Source organism: Carlito syrichta, unplaced genomic scaffold, assembly GCF_000164805.1.
Source record: "Carlito syrichta isolate Samal-C Ts95f unplaced genomic scaffold, Tarsius_syrichta-2.0.1 Scaffold308192, whole genome shotgun sequence".
NCBI lineage: Eukaryota > Metazoa > Chordata > Mammalia > Primates > Tarsiidae > Carlito > Carlito syrichta.
The window spans coordinates 490,578-496,993 of record NW_007252288.1 but is presented as its reverse complement, the minus strand read 5'-3'; positions in this window follow the sequence as shown (position 1 = coordinate 496,993).

The following is a 6,416-nucleotide window of genomic DNA, read 5'->3' as shown; positions in this document are numbered from 1 at the left end:
TTCCCATCTCCTCCTCCTCCTCCTCCTCTTCTTCTTTTGGAGTTAGGGTCTTGCTGTGTCACTCAGTGCAGTGCTGCCGATCATGGCTCACTGCAGCCTCAACCTCCTGGACTCAAGCAATCCTCCCACCTCAGCCTCCTGAGTAGCTGGAACTACAAGCATGTATCACCACACCCAGTTAATTTTTTTTCCCCCATGTTTTACAGCGACGATGTCTTGCTTTATTGTTCAAATTCCTAGGTTCAAGTTATCCTCCCACCTCGGCCTCCAAATTTGCTGGGATTACAGGCATAAGCCATGGCACCCTGCCCCTTTTCTTTCATTTTTGCTTAAATTTTTATTTTTTTGAAAAGGAGATGATTAATCTATTTCTTCATCCATTCTCTGTAGATAATAAAGGTACCTCCTTGGTATTGTTTTGAGGATTAAATAGATTTTTTTTTTTTTTTTTTTTGAGTTAGAGTCTCACTCTATCGCCCAGACTGGAGTGCAGTGGCCACTCCCAGCCACCGCAGTCTCGACCTGCTGGGTTCCGGCGATCCTTCCGCCTCAGCCTTCCAAGTAGCTGGAATTACAGGCATGCGCTACCACGCCTGGCTGATTTTTTGATTTATTGAAGAGATGAGGTCTCACTGCCCAGGTGGGTCTCGATCCCGTGGGTTCAGGCAATCCACTCACCTCAGCCTCCCAAAAGCACGGGATTACAGGCTGAGCCACCGAGCCCTACTGAAATAGATCATTTAGATAAAACTCTTAATACCATGCCTAATTCAAAGCAAGTGCTCAAAACATGCTATCTGAAGTTATTAAAAATTCATTGATTCAACTATGCAGGAATCCATTTCACAATGTGGCCATTGTAATTTTTCCAGACTTCTGGAAATTCATAACCAAATAAGTGAATATATGGCAGCCTCCAACAACCACACTGAGATTTTTCTCTTCAGAACAAATTTGCTCATGCAGCAAGCCTCGTGGAATGCCTGATTCCTCTGGAAATAGCTCAAGGAATATCCACTCCAAATGAATGCCATCCTGCAGGAAAATGGTTTCTTAACTGGAATGACAGACCCTGGAATGAGTTTGTGAGGACACAAGTACCTGATGCCTTCCCTGGTGCAGAGATAGAACTGTTAGGCTGATAGTCTCCACCCTTTATTTTTTCAGCTGATCTTGTAGAGTTCAAGAAGTCCTTTTCTTGGGGCACTCCCAATCATTTTTACCACCTTTTCACTGTGCTAGTGGGCAAGCACTTCGGTGTATTGGCTCAGTTTTCTAGTCTACCTCTTAGGTAAATTTACTGAGTAACTACAAAATGGATGCTATAGCCATGAATCTACAATTTGTGTTTTTAAATAATGCCACCATCCTTAAAAGAATTAATTTTATATGTATATCAAAGACAATAGATGGGCTTTAAATGTACACTAGTAATACTGCTACTTCTCTATTTGCATACAAATCAGAAAATGTTTTCATTGATGCTTACATTTTTGGTGCTCCTATTCTACCTGATAGACTCGCAAGTAAGTTTGATCTGCAAAAGAGTCTTTCTCTCCAAATATTTCTTCAGATCTGAGAGGCTCATACATTTATTCCAAAAACATTCCTTGGGGAATACTTCCTTGGTTCACTATTATGGCCTGGTGATGAAGCAGGATTTAGACACACTTCTTGTGGGCAAACTCTGTTGGTGATGGTTCCCTGATAGGTCCCTGGTTCTGTGTCTTTCCTCATTCCTGCTACCTGTGAGAGTATGGGAGGTCTGCTATTGCCATGGGGGCTGGGGAACTCACTCGCATCTCTGGTAGCACAGTCAACCTTGCTTCCAGCCAAGCCCTCAGTCTCATGGCCTTAGTGTGTACCTCCTTCCACAGCCTGAAGGTTGTGGTGCTTTTGAAAAAATGCAGGCACAGTGTGGGATCACTTGCTATCTCTGCGTATTATATTGGCTTTGAGTGTCTGTGTTCCCAAATACTGTCAGGCACAGTTTTTTCGCCACCCACACAGACACATACACACACACCAGAGTCTCCAGGGTGCTCCCACAGCATGGGTCCTATTTGGTCTTCATGTTAGGGATTACTTGGGGTCCAGACTCCATCTTCCCTGTTGGTGCTTTTCCTGTAATGGAGCATTCTGTTTATAATCATGTGCTACCCCAGTTTATGGGTTTTTACAGACTTGAATCTCAATTAGGTCAGTGTTCCTGTCTCTTTTCAAGGCAGGCAGATTTTCAGTTCTTATATAAACTAATTCTATTCTTCTAATAGACACATGGAATATTGTGTAACTCTGTTCCCTCTCAGCATATAAGCTTAACATTCTTATGGATTCATTGTATGAGAGGGGATCCCTAACTCACTCATCGACAGCAGTTGACTATCTGTATTAGCTTACTAGGATATCTGTAACAAACCAAAAGCTGACTGTCTTAATAATTTATTGTCTTGCAGTTCTGGAGCCTAGAGGACCAAGATCAAAGTGTTGACCAGGCCTCTGAAGGTGCTAGGAAATGATTTGCCCCAGACCTGTCTTCTAGCTTCTAGTAGTTACTTGATTTGTGACAGCACAACTCTAATTTTCACAGGGCATTCTCCCTATGTATCTGTGTTCAAATTTTCTCTTTTTATAAGGACATCAGTCATATTGGATTTGGGACCCATCCTACACCAGCATGAGCTCATTTTGACTAATTATATCTGTAATGATTCTATTTCCAAATAAGGTCACATTCAGTGGTATTGGGGGTTAGAACTCCAATATTATCCTGTTTTTTGAAAGAGACAGTGTGACACAATTCAACCCATAACACCATCCAAAATGTCTTTACACATACGATTTGTATTATATGACACAGTAAAGTTATATTCTTCACCAATTTCTAAACATTCCCTATTTGGGCCTGCACTCTATTTACTATGCTTCCTACTAAAGGAGTTTGTGACATATATATGGCAAGTTTTAATGACTGCAACAGAAATTCAATATAAAATTTAAAAGAAAGAAAAATCACAACTTAGAGCCTCATGTGCTTATATTATATGGAATATGTGTCTTTCACAACAAGCAGGATTTTTTACAGAATATTTGTGTAGATGTCAAACTGGAATTATAAACACTATCAAGCTACAGGCATGCTCCTGATATCTTCAAATATATTTTGTTACAAACTTTCATTTTTCAGAGAGCAATGTGTCTCTTGCCCTATCCTATGTGTCACCAGCACATTTGTTATGCTAAAGTTAGTTATCAGATTCATTCTTTAACAGTGAGAGCAAAGCTACTTCTACACATGTCGGAATATGACTTATTGTTGTCAATGTATCAAATTTCTATAATCTTTAGATAAAACAAATTTCTAACAGTTTTGTTAGCTGACAAACATTAGTACAAAGTATGCATAACTAGGATTTTGGGTCAACTCATTGACTCTATGAGGAGAAAACAATTCACTTTCAAACTTTTTTCTTAAGTGTCTAATATTCTGGCACATCTGAACTTCAAATATCATGTTTGTTTTTAAAAGAATCAGGAATCCTCACTTCATATAATTTTTCTTTGATCTTCAAAGACTGGAATAAATGTGTAAGAATTGTACTAAAGAGGCCTCTGGGCAGAAAGTTAGCCAAATGCCTTGTTGTTAATGCAAATTAATGATTAGGTTAGAGATTTTAGGGAACAATGCATTCCCAGAATGATCGTCTTGCCAGACCTCCTTCCAACTCAGGTTGTCTCCACAGTTTCAGGAAAGTAGTGCTCTGTTGTTCTCTGAGCACCATTAACCACTTATTTATTGGATTTATCCCAAATTTGAGACCCAACTCAAATTTGGGCTAAGAAGTGGCTTAAAATAAAGACTTCTTAAAGAAACAATAATGAATAGGTGAGTCTATTGGGCAGACTTCCTTTATAAACAAGACTGGAGGCTACAAAGAGGATTATTTGACAGAGCAAAGAAAACAAAATAGCACACAGAGCTTTAAACACAATGATCACAAAACTCACAGGATAAGAAAAGGAAAAGGCATGATCTCTCAGACAACTTTTTGTTTCTGTTTATGTAAATTCTTAGCCTCTCATCTCTTAAAGTGGCCTAACTACAAGAAGGAAAGAATTATTTCCTTCTTGTAATCCGAAGTGCTCACATGCTTAATATGAGATCACTTTATTTTCATGAATATATATTGAGCTTTCCACCAGTAAGTGCTGGGCTCTGCACTGGAGATGTTCAGTATACCCGGAGTGCACAGGAGAAATTTTTAAAACTGTAAATAGAGTAGCAATACTATACTGAGTTTTTATCTCTGTGTTCCATAAAGACTGTGATTGCAAACCCATTTTAAATCAGTGTACAAGGATTTCTTTCCTCATGTGTCATGCGCCCATGAATGTCACATGACAAAAGCAGTCATAGCCAAGGTGGAATGAAACATTGTTCAATAGAACTCTAAAATTTTCTACATAATGTCATTGTTTTTCTTTTTCAGAACAAACTTGAGCAAGAAATATCGTGATAGGTCACAGATGATTCACAAAGTTTTTGCTAACAAGAATGATGTGATCATATTTAATTGTTGAAATTAGAATTTGGTTAGATCATATATTGATTATTTAGTACTCTTATGCTATTTTAGGGAATTAGCTTCCCTGAACCTTAATTTTACCATCTTAAAAAATGTAGCTAATAAACTTGAGACCTTTTGTGAGAACTGAAAAAGATAATGCATTTTTATTAATTAATTAATTAATTAATTAACTTATTTATTTATTGAATTGGACTCTTACACTGTTGCCCAGGTTGCAGTGCAGTGGCGCACTCATGGCCACTGCAGCCTTGACCTGCTGGTCTCAGGTGATCCTTTCACATCAGCCTTCCAGGTAACTGGGACTATAGGCATGTGCCACAATGCCCAGGTAATTTTTTGATTTATTGTAGAGATGAGGTCTCAGCAAGCTTCCCAGGCTGGTCTCAAACACATGGACTCAGGCAGTGTTCTCACCTCGGCCTCCCAAAGTGCCGAGCCGTAAACCACTGAGCTTGGCCATAGATAATGAATTTTAAAGTATTTAGCATAGGGTTGGCACATGACTGATGAATAATTGTTCATTTATTTCTTTTGCTCCCTTGCTCCCTTCCCTTCTTCCTTTCAATTTTTGTTATCAATACAATTGCTTGTTTCTTAAAATTTACTCTCCGGTTTTACATCAAGAATCACATCCCCAAACCTAAATGACAATATATTTTATTATTCTGAGTCACCGCTTTATGTTACGCTCATTTCCTGTATCACATATGCTGGCTGACCTTAAATACAAACCAAAGAGTAATCCTTTTCTTGGTGTGTCGTGTATAAGTTTTCATACGAACTATGGTGAAACCACTTTTAGCTCATCTCCTTCTACAATGAAGTATCTTATGTGATTGGGATATTAGAACCCAAATTATACAATGTACGGTGAGTTCTTCCTTGTGACATGTCATGGATCGCCTCGGTCCTATGACTTGTGCCATGTTTCAACATTCTTTGGATCACTCCCAGTTATCTAGTATTCCCAGACCTCTTCGCAGGGAATTGGCAGCATCTTAATATTAGGCAACTTTCTAAATGATGATAACAATATTATCTTCTCAAAATTTAAGAAACAACATTAAGTGAATATTTAGAAAATACTCTTTAGATATAAATCAAAAAAGTATATTTGGTTAAGAACTTGTCAGAACATTTGTGGTTCAAAGTAAGGATCTGCCAGCTTGCTCTCTGTGCATACCTGGGCAAGTTACATCAACCAGTTCAGCTATAAATCCATGTCATTGTTCACAGCAAATCTGCTCAGAAGCCTCTATACTTGCTGTCTCAACTTCCTCATTCCTTCTCTCCCTGGCTCACTTTAATCAGCATTTTGTTTCCACTAGCCATTGATACGGCACTAATTTAAGATCACCAAGACCTAAACACAAAGATCACAATGAGACATAATGAAGAAAATGCTCCCTTCTGTATCCTCATCCTACTTGACATTGTGATGCATTTGGTACAGTTGAGCACCCTTCCATTTTGTGTGTTTGTTTAACATTTTCCTCAGTTTGCTCCAATCACTAGTTTTGCTCCCAGTTTGCTGCCTACCCTTATTAGCCTCCTTTGCTGGCTCCTCTTTCTTTACCAGACTTCTAGTTGATGGAGTTCCCAACAGACCTGCTCCTCTGGCTACATTTTCTACCTGGGTAATCCAGGACTTCAGCTTTAAATGCTGTCTGCATTTTGAAGACTCCCACATTTTTATCTGAGACCTCTCCTCTGAACCACAGCCTCTCATGTCCAACTGTCTATCCAACTTTGTCACTTGGATGTCTAAAAGGCATCTTAAATGTTAAATGATCAAATAGACCAATTGAGCCTGTTTCTACAATCTTC